Source organism: Dendrobates tinctorius, unplaced genomic scaffold, assembly GCF_039654945.1.
Source record: "Dendrobates tinctorius isolate UK_male_01 unplaced genomic scaffold, ASM3965494v1 ptg000116l, whole genome shotgun sequence".
Lineage (NCBI taxonomy): Eukaryota > Metazoa > Chordata > Amphibia > Anura > Dendrobatidae > Dendrobates > Dendrobates tinctorius.
The window spans coordinates 37,229,199-37,257,129 of NW_027361784.1; the positions used below are offsets into that span (position 1 = coordinate 37,229,199).

The window sequence follows — 27,931 nt, forward strand, 5'->3', positions numbered from 1 at the left end:
GGTCCAGATGGTATAACAGCAGAATTTTATAAGAAATTCAGAGACCTCATGGCTCATGGCTCCAATCCTCGTGGATATGTATAGAAATTGTCTAGAAAATCAACTGATGCCTCCATATATGAGTGTCCTCGCTAATTCTGCTGTTTAAAGGTAAAGAGCCGAGTGACATCAAGAACTGGAGGCTGATTGCCCTCTTGAATGTGGACAGGAAGATTCTAGCAAAGATCCTATTTTCTAGATTAGTTTGTTTGTCCCTGGCACTATTGGCAGGCTCTCAGTTTGGCACAGTAAAAGGGCGGAACACCTCTGGAGCAGTCATCCCGATATGGGAGATGTTTGAGAGATGTAAAGCTCTGCGGTGTGGGAGATATGTTGTTAGTCTGGACCAGGCTAAAGCCTTTGACAGGGTTGATCATGACTATCTGTGGGCCACTTTGTCAAAGTACGGTATTCCGGGACAATTTGTGGATTGGCTAAAGACGTTGTACAGAGAGGTGGTGAGTAGAGTTGAGCGAAACGGGTCGAAAAATTTCAAAAGTCGCCGACTTTTGGCAAAGTCGGGTTTCATGAAACGAAACCCGACCCTAGGATGAGGTCGGCCACGAGGTCGGCGACTTACGCGCCAAAGTCGCATTTCAAAAGTTTGTTTTGCGCTCTTTTTCAGCTAATCAGGATCCACGGACACTGTGGGCAACGTGATGACATAGGCACGGGTCACCACCATCTTTCAGAAGGGCATGCAAGTGATTGGCTTGCTTTGGTGGGCGTCACAGGGGGTATAAAAGGGCGTGCACGCCGACCGCCATCTTACTTCTGCCGATCTTAGCATAGGGAGAGGTTGCTGCTGATTCTGTAGGGAGAGTGTTAGGCAGGGAAGAAGAAAAAAAAACTGCTTCTGCTGCTAGCGATTGCGCCTGTACAACACACCAGTCGCTGTGTGTGCAGTGCAAGGGGAGGCTATATTGTGATGTATCAGTGGTGTTGGTTGTTGGGCTGCCTTCTAAGGCTTCCTGACAGCTGCATTGCTGTTTACCCACTGCTCTGCAAACTGCTTTTTTAAAAGCAATCCCAATTTCTTTTTTTTGTCCTGCTGAGGTACTGAGCTGCAAACTGCTTTTTTAAAAGCAATCCCAATTTTTTTTTTTGTCCTGCTGAGGTACTGAGCGTGCATTTTTTCACACCATACAGCGGTGTACGCTCCTCACACAGTACCGTGTAACGGCTGTTATCACAGCCACAGTGAAGCTATCTGTGTCACTCTGTGAGAATAAGTCGAGGACATGTTCCGTTCTTACAGACCTGCACTCTAGGGAGATTCCTACTCTGCCCAATTCTACATACACCTTGTAGTTTGTGATACACTAGCCAATTTCTGCCTGTGACATAGCGCTGTGATATTCAGTGGGCCTCACACAATCCAAAAGTGTCCAGTGTCCACAAGTGTCTGCAGAAATTCAAAATCTCCCTTATCCTCTAGTCACTTTGGTCACAGCTGTGCCATCGAGCCTGTGACATAGCGCTCAGATATTCAGTGGGCCTCACACAATCGAAAAGTGTCCAGTGTCTGCAGAAATTCAAAATCTCACTTATCCTCTAGTCACTTTGGTCACAGCTGTGCCATCGAGCCTGTGACATAGCGCTCAGATATTCAGTGGGCCTCACACAATCCAAAAGTGTCCAGTGTCCACAAGTGTCTGCAGAAATTCAAAATCTCACTTATCCTCTAGTCACTTTGGTCACAGCTGTGCCATTGAGCCTGTGACATAGTGCTCAGATATTCAGTGGGCCTCACACAATCCAAAAGTGTCCAGTGTCCACAAGTGTCTGCAGAAATTCAAAATCTCACTTATCCTCTAGTCACTTTGGTCACAGCTGTGCCATCGAGCCTGTGACATAGCGCTCAGATATTTAGTGGGCCTCACACAATCCAAAAGTGTCCAGTGTCCACTAGTGTGAGCAGAAATTCAAAATCTCACTTATCCTCTAGTCACTTTGGTCACAGCTGTGCCATCGAGCCTGTGACATAGCGCTCAGATATTCAGTGGGCCTCACACAATCCAAAAGTGTCCAGTGTCCACAAGTGTCTGCAGAAATTCAAAATCTCACTTATCCTCTAGTCACTTTGGTCACAGCTGTGCCATCGAGCCTGTGACATAGCGCTCAGATATTCAGTGGGCCTCACACAATCCAAAAGTGTCCAGTGTCCACAAGTGTCTGCAGAAATTCAAAATCTCACTTATCCTCTAGTCACTTTGGTCACAGCTGTGCCATCGAGCCTGTGACATAGTGCTCAGATATTCAGTGGGCCTCACACAATCCAAAAGTGTCCACTGTCCACAAGCGTGTGCAGAAATTCAAAATCTCACTTATCCTCTAGTCACATTGGTCACAGCTGTGCCATCGAGCCTGTGACATAGCGCTCAGATATTCAGTGGGCCTCACACAATCCAAAAGTGTCCAGTGTCCACTAGTGTGAGCAGAAATTCAAAATCTCCCCTGTCCTATAGACACCTTGTACCTTGTTTTACATTACTATATAGTTTGTTGGATTTTGTCTACATTTCTACCAAAAATGAGGAAGGCTGGTGGAAGAGGCCGTGGAATTGGGCGGGGGTTGGCAGCTGGTAATGATGGTGTTGGTGGTGGATCTGATGGTTGTGGCAAGAGCAAAATAGGACCGAATGCAGGAGGTGTTGAGCCTGCGTCATCGTCTGGCTCCATAAGGCTTCGAAGGCTTAGTTTTCTAGGAGTTGGCAAACCGCTTTTAAAGCCAGAGCATCAGGAAAAAGTTTTGTCTTACATTGCTGACTCAGCCTCCAGCTCTATCGCCTCCTCTTCTTCAGTTGTAAAAAGTAAAAGCACTGAGTCGTCATTGGAGGCTCATGTTTATGAACCACACCTTTCCTTGTGTGCTTCACCCCAACCAAGATTGAAGGATGACGCAGGCCATACTACTGATTACTCCATGGAGCTGTTTTCACATACCATGCCTGGATTATCAAGTCAAATGGTGAATTACCCAGGCCAAGATGAATCTGACATGGAGTGCACTGATGCACAGCCGCTGATGGATGATTCTGCTGGTACATTCACTCAGAGCACTACATTGTCCTCGCAGTGTACAGAGCCAGATTCTGACGCTGATGAGACTCAGGTGCCCCTTCCCGCACACTATACCACCATACACGGTGACACAGAGGAAGGTGCACATGACATTGAAGAGGAGGTGATGGATGACCCAGTTGTTGACCCAGATTGGCATCCATTGGGGGAAGAGGGTGCTGCTTCCAATAGCTCAGATGAGGAGCATCCACAGCAGACATCGACATCGCAACAGCTGTTATCTGGCAGGCCCGGAGCACTCCAAAGACAGGTTCCAAAAATCAAAAGAGTTGCTGGACAGCTTGTCCAGAGGGTCAAAAGATCACAGCGTGCTAGGCCGCAAAATGTCTGCCAAAGTAGGAAGAGTGCAGTGTGGCACTTTTTTGAACAAAATCCTCATGATCAGGCCAAGGTTATCTGTAAGAAGTGTGGAAAGACCTTTAGCCGAGGGAAAAATCTGAAAAATTTGAATACCAGTTGCATGCTTAGACATTTAAACACCATGCACTTGCAAGCGTGGACACAACACCAAACCTCAAGTGCCACATGTGCAACTGATCACAACGAAGGTAGTCAGCAACGCTACATTGTTTCCCCCACTGTAAGCCCACCGGTTAGCACAGCAGCAAATGTTGAGGTGTCGTTGCAAGGCCACAGCAGTCAGGGAATCCCACTGTTATATCAACGAAAGACTGATTCTAGGCCATCAGAAAGAACACCAACCCCATCACCATCATCAACCCTCTCTCAGTCCGCCCTGTCCACCGCTACTTCCACCATATGCAGCTCTCAAGTCCAGCTCACCCTCCCAGACGCTATGAGTAGGTCAAGAAAGTACTCAGTCTCTCATCCGCGTACACTGGGTTTGAACGCCCACATTGCCAAACTAATCTCGTTTGAGATGATGCCCTTTCGGTTGGTGGAAAGCGCAGCTTTCCGCGAACTCATGGCCTATGCAGTACCACACTATGACCTACCCAGTCGCCACTACTTCTCTCGCAAAGCCATCCCAGCCCTCCACCATCATGTGAAAGACGGCATTGTCCATGCACTCAAGCAGTCAGTGAGCGGAAAGGTGCACCTCACAACTGATGCATGGTCCAGTCGGCATGGCCAGGGCCGTTACGTGTCCATCACTGCGCACTGGGTTAATGTGGTGGATGCAGGGTCCACAGGGGACAGCGGTGGTGGGACAGTGCTGCCTAGCCCACGGTATAGGAAACAGTTGGCTGTAGGCGTTCGACCCTCCTCCTCCTCCTCCAACAGAAGCGAAAGCTCGTCCACAGAGCGCAGTCGTACGAGCACTCCATCTGCAGCTGCCACTGTTGCACACGAGGTGTCCCCCTATCGAGCAGCTAGTGGAAAGCGTCAGCAGGCTGTGTTGCAGATGATGTGTTTGGGCGACAGACACACCGCCGAGGTGCTGGCCGAGTACTTGAAGCGACAAACTGAGTCATGGCTGGGCAGTGTACATCTTGAGGCAGGCAAGTTAGTTAGTGATAACGGCCGTAATTTTGTGGCAGCCATAGCCCTTTCAAAACTCAGCCACATACCTTGCTTGGCTCACACCTTGAACCTGGTGGTGCAGTGCTTCCTCAAAAATTATCCGGAGTTAACAGCCCTGCTCCAGAAGGTGCGAAGACTGTGCGCGCACATCCGCCGGTCGCCTGTACACTCCGTTCGTATGCAGAAGCTGCAGCGATTGCTCCACCTTCCCAACCACCGCCTCATTATCGACATTGCAACAAGGTGGAACTCCACCCTGCACATGGTGGAGCGGCTGTGCGAGCAGCGGCAGGCCATAATGCATTTGTGGGAGGATACACGGCCAGGCACTTTGAGAGCAGACATGGAGTTGACAGGTGTGCAGTGGTCGAAGCTGAAAGACCTCTGTAAAGTCCTTCAGTGTTTTGAGGAATGCACACGGCTGGTAAGCGCAGACGACGCCATCCTAAGCATGAGCATCCCACTTATGCGTCTGCTCATGCAAACTTTGACGCACCTTAAGGAGCAGGCTTCTGCAGCCAATGTTGATGAGGAGGAAGAGGAGGAGGGAATCCTTGATGACATTCAGCCATTGTCTGCTCAGGGACCTCTCCTGGAGGAGGTGGAGGAAGAAGAGGAGGAGGAGGAGGAGGATGATGGGGATGATTACTTAGGGGAGGAGGATGCATCTCGTGGGGCAAGTGAAAATGTTGGCATGGCAAGGTCTGGTACAGGGTTTGAGCGTGACTGGAGGGATGTGGATTTGCCGGAAAGTGCTCCTCCAACCAGCACTCGCAGTGCATCATTGACACCGGGAACATTGGCCCACATGTCAGATTATGCCTTGCAGATCCTAAAAAGGGACCCCCGCATTGCCAAAATGATGAACGATGATGACTACTGGTTGGCCAACATCCTGGATCCACGCTATAAAGGCAAATTACAAAATATCATGCCACAGGAGAACCTTGACCTAATATTGGCTAATAAACAAGCAACTCTGGTAAATCGGTTGCTTGAGGCATTCCCAGCACACAGCAGCGGTGATGGTTCTCACACGAGCCGTACGGGCCGGGGTCAGCTTGGCAGAGGTGTTCGTGGTGCACACAGCAGAAGTGGCGTTGGAGACAGGGGTTTCATGACAATGTTGTGGACTGATTTTTCAAGTACCGCTCACACAACTGGTAATACTGCATCGATGGAAAGTGACAGGAGACAGCAGTTGTCAACTATGGTTACAAACTACTTTTCCTCCCATATCGATGTTCTCTCACACAGGTCATTCCCCTTTGACTATTGGGCCGCTAAACTGGACACCTGGCCTGAATTGGCACAATATGCCTTACAGGAGCTCGCTTGCCCAGCTGCAAGTGTGCTATCGGAAAGAGTCTTCAGTGCAGCTGGATCAATCCTGACAGAAAAAAGGACCCGTCTGTCAACCCAAAATGTGGATGATCTAACCTTCATTAAAATGAAACACGCATGGGTTTCCAAGAATTTTGTCCCACCTTCCCCTGATGACACATAGGGTGACAGAAAAATGGCTTGCTTTGGTCCACCTCTTCCTGGGACTTGACCTATTTCACCTTTTGCATCAGCTGAATGTCCAACATCAACATATGCCACTTTCTAAAACTCCCTAACTGTGCTGCCTCCCCCCCCCCATGGCCGGGGTCACCACCTAGCGCAGGACACCGTGCGAGTGCCGTTGCCCTGGACAGGTGGGTAGGCCGACTCTTGGGTGCGAGCACTGGCACAGGGTCCCTCATAGTGCAATCAAGTGTCTCTGACGGTGGTGGTGCACACCCGCCGTCAGACACACCGCCGTACTATGAGGGGCCCAGTGCCAGTACCGACGCCCACGAGTGGGCCCCCCTTGCTTGGGCAGGGCCCCAGCATTTGCAATCTTTACCTCTCCCTGCTCCTCCGCTGTGTAGTCTGGGCCGTCAAATCCATACTGTGCCTGACACCGTTTGAGCCTGCCTCCTGATGTATAGACATATATTTTGAATGTGTACGCTATCCATACATGTTATCCGGGGATACGGTACCCTTTCTCACCTTTGTGCAATCACGTGCAAGCCATACTGGGCCTATACCGTCTGAGCCTGCCTCCTGATGTATAGACATATATTTTGAATGTGTACGCTATCCATACATGTTATCTGGGGATACGGTACCCTTTCTCACCTTTGTGCAATCACGTGCAATCCATACTGGGCCTAACACCGTCTGAGCCTGCCTCCTGATGTATAGACATATATTTTGAATGTGTACGCTATCCATACATGTTATCTGGGGATACGGTACCCTTTCTAACCTTTGTGCAATCACGTGCAATCCATACTGGGCCTAACACCGTCTGAGCCTGCCTCCTGATGTATAGACATATATTTTGAATGTGTACGCTATCCATACATGTTATCTGGGGATACGGTACCCTTTCTAACCTTTGTGCAATCACGTGCAATCCATACTGGGCCTAACACCGTCTGAGCCTGCCTCCTGATGTATAGACATATATTTTGAATGTGTACGCTATCCATACATGTTATCTGGGGATACGGTACCCTTTCTAACCTTTGTGCAATCACGTGCAATCCATACTGGGCCTAACACCGTCTGAGCCTGCCTCCTGATGTATAGACATATATTTTGAATGTGTACGCTATCCATACATGTTATCTGGGGATACGGTACCCTTTCTAACCTTTGTGCAATCACGTGCAATCCATAATGGGCCTAACACCATCTGAGCCTGCCTCCTGATGTATAGACATATATTTTGAATGTGTACGCTATCCATACATGTTATCTGGGGATACGGTACCCTTTCTCACCTTTGTGCAATCACGTGTAATCCATACTGGGCGTGAGAACGGCTGGCGAGCTGTTAAGCAAGCTACAGCACCTGTGGTTTGCACACGTAAGTTTTTCATTTTTTCAGGTATGATGGTTAGGCCTAATTCCGGAACTGCGGTTGACCTGCACTTACTGGGAAATCATTGTTCGCGGGTAATAATTGTAATCAGTGATCCCCATCACTAACGTTGTTCAGCGGGTTATCTGCACCTGTAAGCGACAAACGCTGGCCTTTTCAGTGTAGTGCACATGCAGCCACGGACATGTAAGGGAATGACACACCAGTTATTGGCCAATCTCATGTGCCAGAGCCTCACGTGTCCCTCTAGTAAGCCGGACTCGGACCGCGGGGCATGACGGAGTCTCGTTCGTTAACGGAATTAAGCTTGCAATGTGTGCATCTGTTCTGTAGCTGGCATGGTTGAGGTTTCCCAGGTGGAGTCGAATTTAACCGTAGGCTCCACTCCTGGTGGTGCCCTTCTGGACATTCCTTTAAGGTTCAGCTTTGCAACCATACTGCCCACGTAAAACAAACACTTTGCCTTCATTTACGCTGTTTGGAGGGTCATGACTCGTGGGAATAACGCCGCCCAATCAGTTAACCTGCTAGAGAGATCGTTCGTTGCTCCCAAGCATGACATCACACTCCCTAGGAAGAAGGTAATGCCACTGTGGCGACCGTACTCCTGGGGGCGACACAAGTGCACTGATGCCCAGCCACTGCTCGATGAATCTGCTGGTACATTGACCCAGACCACTACATTCCCCTCGCACGCTACACGGCCTGAATCTGACCCTGATGAAACTCAGGTTACCCTTCCCATATACAGTTCCATCTTACACGGTGACAAAGAGGAAGCTGCAGATGAAAGTGCAGGTTCAGCCTACCCGCCATCAGACACACCACCGTACTATCAGGGGCCCTGTGCCAGTGCCGTCGCCAACGAGTGGGCCCCCCCTGCCTGCTCAGAATCACAGCACTTGCAAAGTTGAAATACTGTGCAGTGAGATGGAAGATGGGGACGACGAGGAGTCCAGACAAGTACAGGGATTCCCTAGCGAGGAGACTTATTTGATTGTTTTCAATGTTGGGACAGCAATTTTTGGGGAGCACTATACTCTGGAGAATGATAGATGGGACCCACCATACACTGGAACATTCCAAAGGTGGACATCAGACACTGGAGCAGCATTTACAGGGCCCATTATACACTAGAGCATTAGAAATGGGGCCCATTATGTTTGGAGCATTATTTGGGCCCATAAGACAGTGGAGCTTCATCCATGGGGACCAACATATACTGTAGCATTATGTTGAGCTCATCATATACTGTTTCAAACATTATATGGGACCAATGATTCTGTATGGAGAAATAGATGGGCCTCGTCATGAGATGTAAAAAGTGAGGTATTTTTCATTGTACTATACTGCTATTTCTCTGCCGTATCGGAGCATGATGAGTTGTGGTATGTGTTAAAGGGGCGCTCTTTCGCCCAGGGCACATGAAAACCTGTAGCCAGCCCTCCCCCCCACAACTGTAGCCAAATAACCCCCATTTTTCAGTGCGTAACTTGTATTATGAAGTTAATTAAGGTTGACAAGCTTAAGTAAGAAGAATTGATGCTTTTGGCATTCAAATGGGCACTGTAGGTGTGTTTCCTGTCCTCCTCTCACTGCCGACTTTTATTCCCCATTGACTTACATTGGGTTTCGTGTTTCGGGACGACCCCGACTTTTCCCTATAATCGGACGATCTTGCTTGACCCGACTTTTGGAAAAGTCGGGTTTCACGAAACGAAACGCGACCCTAAAAAACCAAAAGTCGCTCGACTCTAGTGGTGAGCTTTCCTCTGATTAATGGTTGGCAGGGTGACACTTTTGGAGTTGGGGCGGGGGTGAGGCAGGGCTGCCCACTGAGTCCGCTCCTGTATGTTTTTGCCCTAGACCCGTTTCTAAGGTTCACTGCAAGAGTATGATTTTCTGGGGGTGCGGCTCCCCCACTGCCTGCCTCTGAATGTTGTTGCCTATGCAGATGATGTGACGCCGGTGATCTCTAATCCTCGAGAGGTGCGTCCGGGTCTCTGGTCACCCTTGAAAAGAGTCAAGCTCTGTGGACATTAGATACTGAGCCCAGCTTTGATCTGCCACAGTTTGCCAAAGCCTCCACCCATATTAAGATCCTAGGGGTTAAATTTGGGAGGGATGATAATGCCACGCTAAATTGGGAGGAGAAATTGGAAACCGGAAATGCAAAGGTTCAGCGATGGAAGAACTGGAGGCTGACCTACAGAGAAAGAAAGGGTCAAAATGTTGAAGACTTACCTGGTCCCCATTTTCTTGTATGTCTCTGTCATTTTCCCTTTGCCAGAATCTTTCTAAGTGAGGCTTTTCAACATGTTCTTCCAGCTCTTGTGGGGGAATAGGTTGAACATAATAAAGAGGGGAATAACGTAACTACGGCGGAGAGAGGGTGGGCTGGATATGTTGAATCCAAGGGTTTTCTTTGACTCCTTACACTGAGAGAAGTACGAGAAGAGACCTGTATGCCCGTGTATGTAGGACTTTCTTCTACTCTCCATTGGCCCTGAGAGATTGTGTCACCACCACCCTGCAGGAAAGCCTTAGGTTCCTAAACGGGAAACGACTTCCTCCTAAACTGTTTGATGTCACTTGGCTTTCACTGCATTGTCGGCTCTTTGTCAGAGGGAACCTGAAACATCTGTGTGTCTCTGATCGGAAGTGTCCCCTTGGTTGCCAGCAGGAGGAGACTATGGAGCACTTTCTATGTGATTGCTGGGGAGGGAGGAAGATCTGGGAGGAAGTGTCAGTTAATCTAAAAATCCCCAGACTGCGGACCCTAAAGTATCCTGACATAATCTATGGTGTCCCCTCCACTGTTAGTAACATCGACAGAGAGAGACGATGTACATTATAATCAGTGTCATCAAATATTATCACTGGCACATGAGAACCCGGGTGTCACTGCACAATGAGCTGTACTATCACACCGCTGCTACCAATCAGGTTATGTCAGAACTCCGGTGGATAAAATCACTGGAAGTTGGAAGGAGTCCGAGAAACACAACGTTATGGAGAAACGTAAAATTCAGTTAGGAAATATGATTTTTTATTTATTTTTTTTTTACTTTCCTTTTTCCTCCCTAGGTGTGGACAATTTAATTTATTTATGAATATGATCTGACTATTTAGTGTTTGTGTATATATAACCTAAGTGATTTGTGTTTTGTAACGCTGGATGATTTTTCTTCTATTATAATTGTATTTATGCTTGGTTTTTATAATAAAAATTGCCCCTATGTACAAGAATATGACAACAATAATACTGCTCATATGTACAAGAATATAACTACTATAATACTGCTCCTATGTACAAGAATATAACTACTATAACACTGCCCTTATGTACAAGAATATAACTACTATAATACTGCCCCCTATGTACAAGAATATAACTACTATAATACTGCCCCTATGTACAAGAATATAACTACTATGCTACTGCCCCTATGTACAAGAATATAACTACTATAATACTGCTCCTATGTACAAGAATATAACTACTATAATACTGCCCCTATGTACAAGAATATGACTACTATAATACTGCCCCTATGTACAAGAATATAACTGCTATAATACTGCCCCTATGTACAAGAATATAACTACTATAATACTGTCCCTATGTTCAAGATTATAACTACTATAATACTGTCCCCTATGTACAAGAATATAACTGCTATAATACTGCCCCTATGTACAAGAATATAACTACTATAATACTGTCCCTATGTACAAGATTATAACTACTATAATACTGTCCCCTATGTACAAGAATATAACTACTATAATACTGCCCCTATGTACTAGAATATAACTACTATAATACTGCTCCTATGTACAAGAATATAACCACTATAATACTATAATACTGCCCCATGTACAAAACTATAACTACTATAACACTGCCCCGATGTACTAGAATATAACAACTATAATACTGCTCCTATGTACCAGAATATAACTACTATAATACTGCTCCAATGTACAAGAATATAACCACTATAATACTGCCCCTATGTACAAGAATATAACCACTATAATACTGCCCCTATGTACAAGAATATAACTATTATAATACTGCCCCTATGTACAAGAATATAACTACTATAATACTGCTCCTATGTACAAGAATATAACTAATATAATACTGCCCCTATGTACAGGAATATAACTATTATAATACTGCCACTATGTACAAGAATATAACTACTATAATACTGCCCCGATCTACAAGAATATAACTACTATAATCCAGCCCTTTGTACAAGAATATATCTACTATAATACTGCTCCTATGTAGAAGAATATAACTACTATAATACTGCTCCTATGTACAAGACTATAACTACCATAATACTGCCCCTGTGTACAAGAATATAACTACTATAATCCAGCCTTTGTACAAGAATATAACTACTATAATACTGCCCCATGAACAATAATATAACTACTATAACACTTCTCCTATGTACAAGGATACAACTACTATAATACTGCCCCCATGTACAAGAATATAACTACTATAATACTGCCCCTATGTACAAGAATATAACTACAATAATACTGCCCCTATGTACAAGAATATAACTACTATAATACTGCTCCTATGTAGAAGAATATAGCTACTATAATACTGCTCCTATGTACAAGACTATAACTACTATAATACTGCCCCTATGTACAAGAATATAACTACTATAATCCAGCCCTTTGTACGAGAATAAAACTACTATAATCCAGCCCTTTGTACGAGAATATAACTACTATAATACTGATCCTTTGTACAAGAGTATAACTACTGTAATCCAGCCCTTTCTACAAGAATATAACTACTATAATACTGCCCTTATGTACAAGAATATAACTACTATAATCCAGCCCTTTGTACAAGAATATAACTACTATAATTCAGCCCTTTGTACGAGAATATAACTACTATAATCCAGCCCTTTGTACGAGAATATAACTACTATAATACTGATCCTTTGTACAAGAGTATAACTACTGTAATCCAGCCCTTTCTACAAGAATATAACTACTATAATACTGCCCTTATGTACAAGAATATAACTACTATAATCCAGCCCTTTGTACAAGAATATAACTACTATAATTCAGCCCTTTGTACGAGAATATAACTACTATAATCCAGCCCTTTCTACAAGAATATAACTACTATAATACTGCCCCCTATGTACAAGAATATAACTACTATAATACTGCCCCTATGTACAAGAATATAACTACTATAATACTGCTCCTATGTACTAGAATATAACTACTATAATACTGCCCCTATGTACAAGAATGTAACTACTATAATCCAGCCCTTTGTACGAGAATATAACTACTATAATCCAGCCCTTTGTACAAAAATATAACTACTATAATACTGCCCCCATGTACAAGAATATAACTACTATAATACTGCTCCTATGTACAAGAATATAACTACTATAATACTGCCCCCTATGTACAAGAATATAACTACTATAATACTGCCCCTATGTACAAGAATATAACTACTATAATACTGCCCCCTATGTACAGGAATATAACTACTATAATACTGCTCCTATGTATAAGAATATAACTACTATAATACATTATGTGGAAGAACAATATATGGGCCTATTGCAGCCCAAGACCTTCTAATAATGCAAAATTGTGCATTGTGCCATTGTGGGATAGCTCAGGTTTCACCAATGATATGTCCTCCCCTGCCTATAATACTGAACCATAAGAAAGAAAATACCTAGTATATTACTGAACAGTGAACACTATATATACAATATGTCTTCTTTAACACATATATATTGTCCTATGACCATGACTTATCCTGTGACTAAGGGCACTTGGACCCCAGAAACGCATCAGCTTTTAACTATATTTTTTTGGATTCCATGTTTATAATGAATCTTAAATAAAGCATTGGACTACATTTTCACATATTGTGGACCTTATTGTACCTAGTATATCACTCAGTCCACACGGTGCATAGCAATCCGCACTGCTGTCACACCTAAGCCAAAATGCCCAAATGTGGGGACTACATCACTGCAGGCATATGTACCGGGACACTCGGGTGCCAACCCAGAATAGGAACAATGCCAAAAGTCCATGCAAAGAAGGAAGAAAGGGTGGCCCTCACCGTTCCATAAAATCCAGTGTTTATTGCAAAAATTTAAAACATCTTCGTCAAGGAGTAACAAGTGCAATGGAAGGACAAAGGCCGTTTCACACGATTGCGCTTTCACTCTCGTCGTCCTTCCAGTCCACTTGTTACTCCCCTGACGAAGATGTTTTAAATTTTTGCAATAAAAATTGGATTTAAGGAACGGTGAGGGCCACCCTTTCTTCCTTCTTTGCACGGACTCCTAGTATATTACGGAACACTGTATATATAATATGTCTTCTTTAACACATATATATATATATTGTCTTCTAGGATATTTCACTCCCTGGTGCGGCACTTTTGTTGATACAGTAAATGGACTCGTGGCAGCTAATCTGTTAATTCTTTGCATTTGAGGCTTAAACGAGTTGTATCATTCATCTTCTATGATTAGCAGCTTCCTTATAGTTGGCGGGTGATGCCCTCCTGATTGACGGTTCTGACCAACCGACATATTGTGCCACTGGCCTGAGCTATGTGCGCTCTGATGCAGCATGCACAGTAATCTGGCCACTTTCAGAGCAGCACTTACAAGCTCTATTTGAAAAAGCTTGTAAGCATCATGTTCCTAGAGTGCAGTGTTGGCATTGTGCAGTAAATTATAATATTAAATACCACTTCATTGAGAATGAAGAGGAAATTAAATAGCAAGTAAAACTTTTTACAAGTATTCTGCAAATTTACCCATTTATTATAGAATAGCCCTTTAGGTAACATCCATATCACCATGATGAGACCTCTAAGAATTTTAGTCCTGTCCATTATATAACTAACTTTTAATTCACTGACCTGATATAAAATGGAAGCACCTTAAAGGTTGTGAATGGTGGGTGACGCCACAGGATCTTGGCAATTGCTTTAGTCGGTGTAGGTTTTGCACAGGAAGACGTATCATTTTTTTTCTGACGGTTAAATTAGTATCTGTCTGAATACACTGTAGGGGACAAGAGTAGCAGGAACCTGGCAGGATAACTCCTGGAGCTTCAAATCACTAAATCTTTTATTCTTCTATTGTAGAGGTCAGCCAGTGCCGTAGACGTGGCTGAGTTCATCGGGCCTTGTGTGCCCTGGCCTTCCAATATTTAAAAATCACGCTCCACGGTCAGCTTACTTGCTTCTCCGTCCCCTGCGCCGTCAGGGTCTGTTCTCCACTCTTTAAGGTCACCTCTGGCCGTTTCTGAAAAAACAGACACCGTCCAGGTGCAACTCAAAATGTAAAACTTTACTTTCATGACTTCGCAGCACATCCAGATTCATTACAACATTTTCGACAACTTGTACGTTACACGTTACTTCGTCTTTCCCTGTTCTCTTCTCCTTGGCACACTGCACGAGCCTGGGTCAGACTATTTCCAACGGCTCTTCAGCGCCCTCCCTGGCCAGCCTCACTGCATATGGGTGTAACCTCAGCTGTTTCGCCCCGGATCTGAGGGCATCAGTCCAAGCAATGACCTGCCACATGGAGAGTGACCTACTGTGCTGTTGTGACTTCTGTGGCCCAAGCTCCTGTAGCTGCTGCTGCTGTATCTGTAGCTAAGTTTGTCCACTGATTCTGGATGGCTGGGTTCCTCCTTTAACTTTGTGGGGTGCTGAGTAGCTCAGGCATTTAGCCCACCCGAGCACTTTGGGCTACCTAGCCCTGAGTGACTCTAACCAGGAATTATTCCTGCTTTACACCTCAGCTAACCCCTCCTATGTTAACTATTTAATTTCTATGATACTCTTATCCTACACTATATAGACTATACGAGGGGCGATCCAATAGTAATGATAATTGGTTATTTCTACTGCACACAGAAATTAAAATAAAATGTTTTCTTCTCTCTCAGGTACCCACTAGTCCAGGAAAAAAAATCACTTAAATAGGCCACGATTCCCGGGAGCTACATTCATTTGAATATGAACTGCCAAGGAGTGAACATCAAAATGGAAAAAACGAGCTCAGAGCTGTCATCAAATACCTCTGCTTGAAAAAAATGTCTACCAAAGACATACACAGTGACTTGGTGGAAACATTGGGGGACTCTTCTCCTCCATATTCCACAGTTGCACGCTGGGCCAAGGAATTTAAGCTGGGAAGAACATCGACGGAAGATGAACATCGCGAAGAACACCCATCCACGTCCCTCAATGAAGAAAACGTGAAAAAAGTTGAAGAGGTTGTGTTGGCAGATCGAAGAGTGACTATCAGGCATGTAGCTGAGGTCACCGGGATCTCATATGGCAGTATTCAAATAATCCTTGCAAAAGAATTGCATATGAGAAAGGTCTCCGCGCCTTGGGTGCCAAAAATGTTAACCGACGTGCAAAAGAAGAAACGAGTTGACATTTCAATAGCAAATCTCGAAAAGTTCTAAGCAGACAAGGAGAATTTTTTGTCACGTGTTTTGACCATGGATGAGACCTGGATCCACCACTTTGATCCCAAAACTAAACAACAATCGATGACATGGAAACGAGCCGACGAACCGACGCCAAAGAAATTCAAAGTGTCAAGCTCAGCAGGAAAGGTTATGGCGCCCGTTTTTTGGGACGCTGAAGGAATTATTATGGTGGACTATTTGGAGAAGGGAGCCACTAATACGGGCTCCTACTACGCAGAACAAATAAGAAGATTGCGGGAGGCTATCTAGGAGAAAAAGCGCAGCAAACTGCGGGCTGGAGTGCTGTTTCACCAAGATAACGCACCGGCTCACAAAGCTGCAGTTGCCATGGCTACCATTCAAGAAGCGGGGTATGAACTGGTGGAACACCCCCCCTATTCGTCAGATCTAGCCCCCAGTGACTTCTTTCTCTTTCCTCGGCTCAAGGAACACCTCCGGGGCAAGAAATTTGACGACAATAGCGATGTGATAACCGCTGTTGGGGAGTTTTTTGAGGGTCAAGATCAGAAATTTTTTCGAAGGGAATTCTAAGTTTAGAAAAGAGATGGACTAAATGTATAGACTTGTTAGGAGACTATGTAAAAAAATAATTTTTTTTTGACTATATTCATTGTGTTTATTATTGATTATCATTACTTTTGGATTTCCCCTCGTATTTTCTGCATACCATTGCACTGCATGGTTGGCTGTTGTGAGCTCATTTTCTCATTCACCTTTGATGTCCCATGAACTCCCTCTGCTGGTGAAAGGAGGTGGTGAAACTGATTTGGATGGGAGAGACCTGTCACCTGAACAGGTGGATTGTGATTGGACATCAGGAATCTCTGAGTGGATATAAGGTAGCCGACGCCCTGTAGGGTTGCTGGTGATTTCTCTGCTCTGAGCTCTGGCCTCCAGTTCAGTTTCTGTCTTCTAAAGCTAAGTTTTGCTCTGTTATTGTTCCTTGAGATTTTGTCTGATTTGCTTAGTTTTGTGTTCAGCCAGCCCCGGCTGGGGCTTTGCTGATTTTCCATTTTGTCCCTGATCGGTTTAATCTCTTTTGCTCTGTCTTCAGAATATATCGGAGAGCTGATATAGAGATTTTGAAGTCTAGTGACTTCAGGGCTGTTTTTCCTATCAGACGTGTTGGGACATTTCTGGTAGGGTTTTTGCGGATTGCAGCCAGCATCTTTTCTGTCCTGTTCTATCCAGTTAGTTGGGCCCCATCATTTGCTCTGCCTGTCTTTCTGTCTGTGTTTGTTTTTTCATCTGTTTTCACCGACAATACATGTTGGGGGCTGTCTATTGCTTTGGGGTCTGCTCTGGGGCAGTTTAGATTTCCCCTTTCTTTCTTTAGGCTTATTTAGCTCTCCGGCTGTGACAAGGCGTCTTGGACCACCGTAGGAACGCTCCACGGCTACTGTTAGTTGTTGTGAATAGGATCAGGGGTCTGCAATCCGCTAGCTACCAACCTCTCCGGTTTTCTGGACTTAGCTTGCATTTTTGTTTTTTCCTCCTCCGGTGACTCATTCATAACAGTTGGCTATATGAGCCACTTGATACTGAGTGAATCAGCTGCCTGATGTTTACATTAACACTTTCTATCACCATTGGTTTGACATATGTTATTTTTTGCTCTGTCCTGCTATTATGTTCTGCTCATAGTCTGTGGCCATCAGTCTTGTGGATCATGTGTATCCATACATACTAATATGATATATTTTATTGCATATTATTATTATTTATTGTTAAAGCGCCATTTATTCCATGGCGCTTTACATGTAAGGAGGGGTATACATAATAAAAACAAGTACAATAATGTTAAACAATACAAGTCATAACTGGTACAGGAGGAGAGAGGACCCTGCCCGCGAAGGCTCACAATCTACAAGGGATGGGTGAGAATACAGTAGGCGAGGGTAGAGCTGGTCATGCAGCGGTTTGGTCGATCGGTGGTTACTGCAAGTTATAGGCTTGTCGGAAGAGGTGTTTCTTCAGGCTCTTTTTGAAGGTTTTGATGGTAGGTGAGAGTCTGATATGTTGTGGTAGAGAGTTCCAGAGTAGGGGTGATGCGCGAGAGAAATCTTGTATGCGATTGTGGGAAGAGGAGATAAGAGGGGAGTAGAGAGGAGATCTTGTGAGGATCGGAGGTTGCGTGCAGGAAAGTACCGGGAGACGAGGTCACGGATGTATGGAGGAGACAGGTTGTGGATGGCTTTGTATGTCATGGTTAGGGTTTTGTACTGGAGTCTCTGGGCAATGGGGAGCCAGTGAAGGGATGGACAGAGGGGAGAAGCTGAGGAATAGCGGGGGGACAGGTGGATTAGTCGGGCAGCAGAGTTTAGAATAGATCGGAGGGGTGCGAGAGTGGTCGAGGGGAGGCCACTGAGCAGGAGGTTGCAGTAGTCAAGGCGAGAGATGATGAGGGCATGGACTAGGGTTTTTGCAGATTTTTGGTTGAGGAATAAACGGATTCGTGAAATATTTTTGAGTTGAAGTCGGCAGGAAGTGGACAGGGCTTGGATATGTGGTTTGAAGGAGAGATCAGCGTCAAGGATTACCCCGAGGCAGCGAGCTTGTGGGACTGGGGAGAGTGGGCAGCCATTTACTGTAATGGATAGGTTCGTTGGGGGGGTCACGTGAGATGGGGGAAAGATGATGAATTCTGTTTTGTCCATGTTAAGTTTCAGAAATCTAGCGGAGAAGAAGGATGAAATAGTGGACAGACACTGAGGGATTCTGGTTAGTAGAGAGGTGATATCTGGTCCAGAGATGTAGATCTGTGTGTCATCAGCATAGAGATGATACTGAAAGCCATGAGATTCTATGAGCTGTCCCAGGCCAAAGGTGTAAATGGAGAAGAGCAGGGGTCCTAGGACTGAACCTTGTGGGACTCCGACAGATAGGGGGCGAGGTGAGGAGGTGGTGTGTGAGTGGGAGATGCTGAATGTCCGGGCTGTTAGGTATGATGAGATCCAGGATAGGGCCAAGTCTGTGATGCCAAGGGATGAGAGGGTCCACTGTGTCAAAGGCAGCCGACAGGTCCAGGAGGAGGAGGACAGAGTAGTGTCGCTAGCTCTTGGCGGTTAAGAGATCATTGGTGACCTTAGTAAGGGCAGTTTCAGTGGAGTGGTGTGACCGGAAGCCAGATTGTAAGCGGTCGAAGAGGGAGCAAGAAGAGAGATGGGAGGACAGTTCAAGGTAGACGTGTTGTTCCAGTAGCTTGGAGGCATAGGGGAGAAGTGATATAGGGCGATAGCTAGATACAGAGGATGGGTCAAGAGAGGGCTTTTTGAGGATCGGTGTAATAGAGGCATGTTTCAAGCTTGAGGGGAAAACACCAGTTGTTAGTGATAGGTTGAAGAGATGGGTTAGGGTTGGGATGAAGACTGTGGTGAGGTTTGGGATGAAGTGGGATGGGATCGGGTCAAGTGCACAGGTGGTGAGATGTGATCTTGAGATTAGAGTGGAGAGTCGATCTTCTGTAATGGTGGAGAAGTTGGTTTTTGGAGGTGGAGGTGGAGGGCTGGGAAGTCGGGACGAAGGGCTCTGGGGGTTGTTGACCAAAACTGTCTCTGATGTTATCAATCTTTTGCTTGAAAAATGAGGCAAAGTCTTCAGCTGAGATGAGTGGGGAGGGAGGAGGTGCTGGGGGACGGAGGAGAGAATTGAAGGTGTTGAATAACTGTTTAGGGTTGTGAGACAGGGAGGATATGAGAGATGAGAAGTAGGTTTGTTTAGCTGTGGCGAGTGTGGTCTTGAAAGTAGTGAGGGACTGTTTGAATGCAATGAAGTGCTCGTTGGAGTGGGATCTTTTCCTTCTGCGCTCAGCAGCCCTGGAAGGCCGTCTCAGTTCTTTGGTCAGGCTGGTGTGCCAGGGCTGTCTGTTGATTTTGCGAGCTTTGGTATGTGTAAGTGGGGCAGCAGATTCCAAAGCTACAGCTATTGTGGTGTTATATAGAGCATCATTGTCATCCACATTGTGTAAGGAACTTACATATGTGAGAGGGAGGAGGGATTCCGAGAATGAGTGTAGGTCAAGGTGTTTTAGATTTCTGCGAGGGTGTGAAAGTTTGCGGGGTGGGGATTGTAGACATGGAGTGGAGAGGGAAGAGAATGTGAGAAGGTTGTGGTCAGAGAGAGGAAGAGGTGAGTTAGAGAGGTTACATAGGGAGCAGAGGCGGGTGAAGATGAGGTCCAGTGTGTGGCCATCTTTGTGGGTGGCTGTAGAAGACCATTGAGTGAGGCCGAAGGAGGAAGTGAGAGATAGAAGTTTAGTGGCAGCTGAGAGGGAAGTGTCAATGGGGATGTTGAAGTTGCCCATGATGATAGTAGGGATGTCCGCGGAAAGGAACTGAAGTAGCCAGGTGGTGAAGTGGTCAAAGAAGGTGGTGGCTGGCCCTGGGGGGCGGTAGATGACAGCCAGTTGGAGGTTGGAGGGGGAGTAGATGCGCACAGAGTGCACCTCAAAGGAAGGGAGGGTAACAGAGGGTGGCAGTGGGATTGGGGTGAAGGAGCAGGTATCTGACAGGAGAAAACCAACTCCTCTGCCATGTTTGCTGCTGGGGCGCGGGGGGGGGTGAGAAAGGTGGAAGCCACCATATGAAAGTGCAGCAGGAGAGGCTGTGTCAGAAGGGGTGAGCCAGGTTTCGGTGATGGCGAGGAAGGAAAGTTTGGTAGTACCAAAAAGATCAAGGATGTAGGATGTAATATTTTACTATTTATGTAATTGATGAACTTTTTTTATTAATAAATACTTATTTTTCATTGTATATGGTAGACTCATTTTTTCTCCGTATTTTTTATTATATTTCCATCTAGTGGCCTAAAACAAAACTATAAAAAAATGGTGAAAGTCAGCTTACCGGTCTGAAGAAACTCCCCTGGTCAACTCATGTCCAGCATGGATCGTGGTGAGCAGCCATAACAAACATCAAGAGAAGAAAGGAAGAATCCAGCTCAGGACAGAGTAGGCAAAAATAGGTCAAACTTTATTGGACAAACTTAAAATATCCAAAACATAGCACACACCTGGCACACCAGTGGAGGTGATCAACGCGTTTTAACTAAAAAGTCTTACTCATGATCTGAGATCAGAGATCATGAGTAAGACTTTTTAGTTGAAACGCGTAACGCATAGCAATACTATGCTTTCTCTATACAACACCTTAAGAATATATACATAGCAAACTCTGTACAAGCCAACTATATATATATATATATATATATATATATATATAATTATACACACTAAATAGGGACATGTTTGGAGGTTCAGGACAGCTTCTGTGACCCCCTTGCCCTATCATCACAAGTTCTCTGATGTTCAGATCTTCAGAGGTCTCCTCCAGACGCAGGTCCTCCTTGTTACGCCCACAGGGCGTGAAGATGTATAGTGGACTCACTAGATTGCTGATGGTGCAGTGGTAGCTGTATACCCGATACACAAGAGACAGGAGAATGAGCCTCAAAAAACTAAGGATGTTTATTAAAGAAAGCAAACAAATGGAAAAGGTGCCTGAGGGAAGAACCCTCTGGACCACGACACAGAACCTCGTAGTGGAGCATCGGGCAAGGTGTACTCCTATACAGGGGCTCCCCCCGTCGCAACACCAGGTGACCTTAATGCCGCGATACCTAGACCAGAGTCAGTCTGGGGTAGAAACCGGAGTGTCCAGAAGGATCTAGGAGAGGGAACTGCCATCAGAGGATTCTGAGGAGACAGAGATATTAGAATATTGCAACAGCCTTCAGAACGCAGAGCAAAGCAGAGTGTGGCCTGAGTGGGAGGCAGAGATCCCACAGAATGAACACGTTGTTCAGGCACCTCCCTCAAGGGGAGGATACCTTTTATGCACAGAACATCACAGCACAGACAGCCCTTATAGAGAACAGGTTCCCTGCTGTTTTAAGTATGTGCAGGAAGCTGGGCGCGCCTCCTAGGAGCATTACCAGGAGACCTGCCAAGAGGATGCAGGTTCTTAGCAGAGAAAGGAGCCGCTGATTGTCTGGAGCCATGGACAGGGTGAGTAGTAGCAGTGGAGCTGTGAGATAGGCGCTGGTCTCCCTGCACAGTGGAGACCGGGCCTGCGGCTGAGGGCATGACAGTACCCTCCCCCTTACGTCCCCCCTTCTTCCAGCCTGCCGGGAACTTTCTAAGAACTGGGGCATGAATGTTCTCCTCAGGCTCCCAGGATCTCTCCTCAGGACCATATCCCTTCAAGTCAACCAGAAAGAGCGACCTGCCCCCTCTTCTCTTCATGGCCAGGATGTCCTTCACTTCATAGACATCTTTGGAACTGACAGGAGAAGCAAATTTACCTGGATCCTGGGTGAAGTGACTGAGAACAACTGGTTTCAGCAGGGAGACATGAAAGGAGTTATGGATCCATAAGGAAACTGGCAACTTCAAACAATAGCACACATCGTTGATCCTGTGTTGCACTTCAAAGGGACCGATGAAGCGAGGAGCCAGCTTATAAGAAGGGACCTTATGACGGATGTGCCTGGAAGACAGCCATACCTTATCTCCAGGCTGGTAAGGTGGCGGATCCAGACGTCTCTTATCCTCATGCTCAATGGTTCGAACCGATGCCTGCTCCAATGAGGTCCTAGTCTCTGTCCAGACCTTTGAAAAGTCCTTGGCCATGGACTCTGCTGCAGGATTGCCGGAAGCAAGAGGCAGTAGAGTCGGGATCCTAGGATGCTGTCCATATGCAATGAAAAATGGGGAGTTAGAGGAGGACTCACTGACATGATTGTTGTATGAAAACTCCGCCTATGGCAGCAGGTTGGCCCAGTCACTGTGGTGACCATTCACAAAGTGTCGCAGATAGTTTGTGAGGACTTGATTCACTCTCTCCACTTGGCCGTTAGATTGTGGGTGATAGGCCAAGGAGAAGTCCAGGGTGACATCCAACAACTTACAGAGGGACCCCCAGAAGCGGGAAATGAACTGAACTCCTCTGTCAGAGACAATGTGGAGTGGAAGTCCGTGAAGCCGAAGGACATGCTGAATGAAGAGCTCTGCAAGTTTAGGAGCGTAAGGAAGACCGGAGAGCGGAATGAAGTGTCCCATCTTGGAGAACCGGTCAGCTACAACCTAGATTACTCTACAACCGGACAATGCTGGCAGATCCACGGTGAAGTCCATGGCAATGTGTTGCCAGGGAGCAGACAGAATCGGGAGCGGGAGGAGGCGACCGGCTGGCAGTTTCTTGGGTGTTTTATTACAAGCAAAGGAGGGACAGGCTGCAACGAAGTCCAGAACATTTTGGCGCAAGGTAGACCACCAGTAGTGTCGAGATATTAGTTGTAACGTCTTCATTTGACTGGCGTGTCCGGCATGCTTAGAGGCAGTGGAGTCGGGATCCTAGGATGCTGTCCATATGCAATGAAAAATGGGGAGTTAGAGCAGGACTCACCGACATGATTGTTGTATGAAAACTCCGCCTATGGCAGCAGGTTGGCCCAGTCACTGTGGTGACCATTCACAAAGTGTCGCAGATAGTTTGTGAGGACTTGATTCACTCTCTCCACTTGGCCGTTAGATTGTGGGTGATAGGCCAAGGAGAAGTCCAGGGTGACATCCAACAACTTACAGAGGGACCCCCAGAAGCGGGAAATGAACTGAACTCCTCTGTCAGAGACAATGTGGAGTGGAAGTCCGTGAAGCCGAAGGACATGCTGAATGAAGAGCTCTGCAAGTTTAGGAGCGTAAGGAAGACCGGAGAGCGGAATGAAGTGTCCCATCTTGGAGAACCGGTCAGCTACAACCTAGATTACTCTACAACCGGACAATGCTGGCAGATCCACGATGAAGTCCATGGCAATGTGTTGCCAGGGAGCAGACAGAATTGGGAGCGGGAGGAGGCGACCGGCTGGCAGTTTCTTGGGTGTTTTATTACAAGCAAAGGAGGGTCAGGCTGCAACGAAGTCCAGAACATCTTGGCGCAAGGTAGACCACCAGTAGTGTCGAGATATTAGTTGCAACGTCTTCATTTGACTGGCATGTCCGGCATGCTTAGAAGAATGACCCCAGCATAGAACTCGCCTCTTGTCTCTTTCAGTTACAAGAGTTTTAGCGGGAGGGATCTGCAACAGTCTGACTGGAGCCACCATGATCATCTTGGACGGTTCAATGATATGCTGAGGCACCTCTTCAAGGTCGTCTGACAGGAAGGACCTGGAAAGCGCATCTGCCTTGATATTCTTCTCTGCAGGACGGAAATGGAGAGAGAAATTGAAACGAGCAAAAAATAAAGATCAACGAGCCTGGCGAGGGTTGAGTCTTTGAGCTGACTGGAGGTAGGACAGGTTTTTATGATCTGTGTAAATGATGACTGGATGAACTGCGCCTTCAAGCAGATATCGCCATTCTACTAAGGCTCTCTTAAATGCCAGTAACTCTCTATCCCCAATTGAGTAGTTACGTTCGCAGGGCGAGAATGCCTTGGAAAAGAAACCACAGGTCACCATCTTACCGGTAGACAGTTTCTGTGTGAGGACTGTTCCGGCTCCGGATGACGAAGCGTCCACCTCCAGGAAAAACTGCTTATTGATCATTGGTCTGTGAAGAGCCGGGGTGGCAGAGAAGGCTTGTTTGAAGGAGGTAAAAGCTGACTCAGCCTCAGGAGTCCAGTCCCTTGGTTTGGCCCCTTTACAAGTCAAGGCGGTGAGTGGTCTTACCAGGGAGGAGAAGTGAGGAATGAATTGACGATAGTAATTGGCGAATCCTAGGAACTGCTGTATGGCCTTGACTCCCTCTGGTCGGGGCCACTTAAGCACGGTGGAGACCTTCTCTGGATCCATCTCGAGACCTGTATCGGAAATGATAAAGCCAAGAAAGGGTAAAGATCTCTGTTCAAACAGACATTTCTCAAACTTCGCGTATAGGCGATTCTCTCTTATTCGTTGAAGAACGAGACGAACATTCCTCCTGTGGGATGGTAAGTCAGGAGAAAATACCAGGATGTCGTCCAGATACACCACCACACAAACATAGAGCAGGTCACAGAATACGTCATTGACAAACTCCTGGAAGACGGCGGGCGCATTGCTTAATCCGAAGGGCATCACCCCATATTCATAGTGAGCATCTCGCGTGTTGAAGGCGGTTTTCCACTCGTCCCCAGATCGTATCCTGATGAGGTTGTAAGCCCCACGGAGATCCAACTTGGCAAAAATCCTTGAACCTCAAAGACGATCAAAAAGCTCAGGAATTAAGGGAAGAGGGTATCTGTTCTTTACAGTTATTAGATTGATACCATGTTAGTCTATACACGGACGAAGAGATCCATCTTTTTTCTTGACGAAGAAGAATCCAGCTCCAGCCGGAGAGGAGGACTTCTGGATAAACCCTCAAGCCAAATTTATCTTGATGTAATCAGACATGGCTTGAGTCTCAATGGGAGAAAGAGGGTAGATCCTACCTCGAGGCGGAGTGGATCCGGGGATTAGGTCCTTCTTGTCGAATACATCTGCGAAGGACCAGTAGGCAGTGAGTAACCCGGGTAAGGCTACAGGAGGACGCGGAGTTGAACAGGCCGTACAGGTATGAGGCAGTGATTGTGACCAGACTGACCCCATCGAAGGACATCTCCTGACTGCCAATCCAGGACAGGTTTATGATGGCGCAGCCACGTAAGACCTAGTAGAAATGGTATAGAAAGATTCGGTAACACAAAGAAGGCAATGCTCTTCTTGGGGGCGTGAAGATATATAGTGGACTCACTTAGACCACTGATGGTGCAGTGGTAGCTTTATACCCGATAAACAAGAGACAGGAGAATGAGCTACAAAAAACTAAGGATGTTTATTAAGGAAAGCAAACAAATGGAAAAGGTGCCTGAGGGAAGAACCCTCTGGACCACGACACAGAACCACGTAGTGGAGCACCAGGCAAGGTGTACCCCTATACAGGTGCTCCCCCGTCGCAACACCAGATGACCATAATGCCGCGATACCCGGACCAGAGGGACGACCCATACAGATTTTTGTTAACACTATATATATAAAAAAAAATTTTTGTTAACACTGTGTTATAACGTCGGCCAATTTTGTCAAAAAATGTTGTATCTTTGTGTCTCAATAGCTGCAGAGATAATGGTGTGGTCATCTTTTCGTTGCCCAGGTGAGTCATATGACCTGAAGAAGGATGTGTGGTGCACAGGGGTTGCTAATGGATACCTGGAGACAGCCTGCATAAGGCGTCGTCCGGGGTTCCAAGGCGGACAAGATGCCATTAAAATCCCCCAATATATGTAATATAGAAACAAAAAAGCAGCTGCATTAAGAGACTGGAATGCATATTTTATAATAGTGTGTGCAAAGTAGATGAAAAACGCTTGGTTACATGTTTGTAGTCGCAATGGAATGTTATGTGCGGTTGCACAGTAAGAGAATTGATTTTTTGCCACACACAAGATGGCGCTTGAGGCAATAATGTTCTTGTGCGCCAGCGCCTGAAGGAAATGCCACACAATGTTTGTTATTGGCCGGTGGACTGTGACCACAGTAATGACGCATTGAGACATGCACAGTAGAACTACAAGGAGGCTAGAAGCAGCGTTCATGGCGTCCTCCATGTGGCGGTATGTAAAATGAAGGGGCGATATTAGACACTGTATTATTACACAATGAATGTACAGTTGTGGCCAAAAGTATTCACACCCCTGCAATTCTGTCAGATAATATTCAGTTTCTTCCTGAAAATGATTGCAAACACAAATTCTTGGGTATTATCATCTTCATTTAATTTGTCTTAAATGAAAAAACACAAAAGAGAATGAAGCAAAAAGCAAAACATTAATCATTTCACACAAAACTCCAAAAATGGGCCAGACAAAAGTATTAGCACCCTCAGCCTAATACTTGGTTGCACAACCTTTAGCCAAAATAAATGCGACCAACCGCTTCCGGTAACCATCAATGAGTTTCTTACAATGCTCTGCTGGAATTTTAGACCATTCTTCTTTGGCAAACGGCTCCAGGTCCCTGATATTTGAAGGGTGCCTTCTCCAAACTGCCATTTTTAGATCTCTCCACAGGTGTTCTATGGGATTCAGGTCTGGACTCATTGCTGGCCACCTTAGAAGTCTCCAGTGCTTTCTCGCAAACCATTTTCTAGTGCTTTTTGAAGTGTGTTTTGGGTCATTGTCCTGCTGGAAGACCCATGACCTCTGAGGTAGACCCAGCTTTCTCACACTGGGCCCTACATTATGCTGCAAAATTTGTTGGTAGTCTTCAGACTTCATAATGCTCTGCACACGGTCAAGCAGTCCAAGTTCTTTGAATGCCTCTTTTTTTCTCCTGTAAACTCTATGTTGATGCCTTTGCCCAAAAAGCTCTACTTTTGTCTCATCTGACCAGAGAACATTCTTCCAAAACGTTTTAGGCTTTTTCAGGTAAGTTTTGGCAATCTCCAGCCTGGCTTTTTTATGTCTCGGGGTAAGAAGTGGGGTCTTCCTGGGTCTCCTACCACACAGTCCCTTTTCATTCAGTCGCCTACGGATAGTACAGGTTGACAATGCTGTACCCTCGGACTGCAGGGCAGCTTGAACTTGTTTGGATGTTAGTCAAGGTTCTTTATCCAACATCCGCACAATCTTGCGTTGAAATCTGTCAATTTTTCTTTTCCGTCCACATCTAGGGAGGTTAGCCACAGTGCCATGGGCTTTAAACTTCTTGATGACACTGCGCATGGTAGACACAGGAACATTCAGGTCTTTGGAGATGGACTTGTAGCCTTGAGATTGCTCATGCTTCCTCACAATTTGGTTTCTCAAGTCCTCAGACAGTTCTTTGGTCTTCTTTCTTTTCTCCATGCTCAATGTGGTACACACAAGGACACAGGACAGAGGT

At 45.9% G+C, this 27,931-nt stretch overlaps 1 long non-coding RNA gene across 1 annotated transcript in view; it reads left to right on the forward strand.

Moving 5' to 3' along the window:
• Nucleotides 1–20,841, forward strand: part of LOC141101337 (uncharacterized) — a 78,806-nt gene extending 57,965 nt beyond the window's left edge. The window contains exon 2 of the long non-coding RNA XR_012234941.1: nt 15,536–20,841. This is a non-coding gene — a long non-coding RNA (uncharacterized lncRNA). The remainder of the gene's footprint in view (nt 1–15,535) is intronic.
• The last annotated feature ends 7,090 nt before the right edge of the window (nt 20,842–27,931 follow it).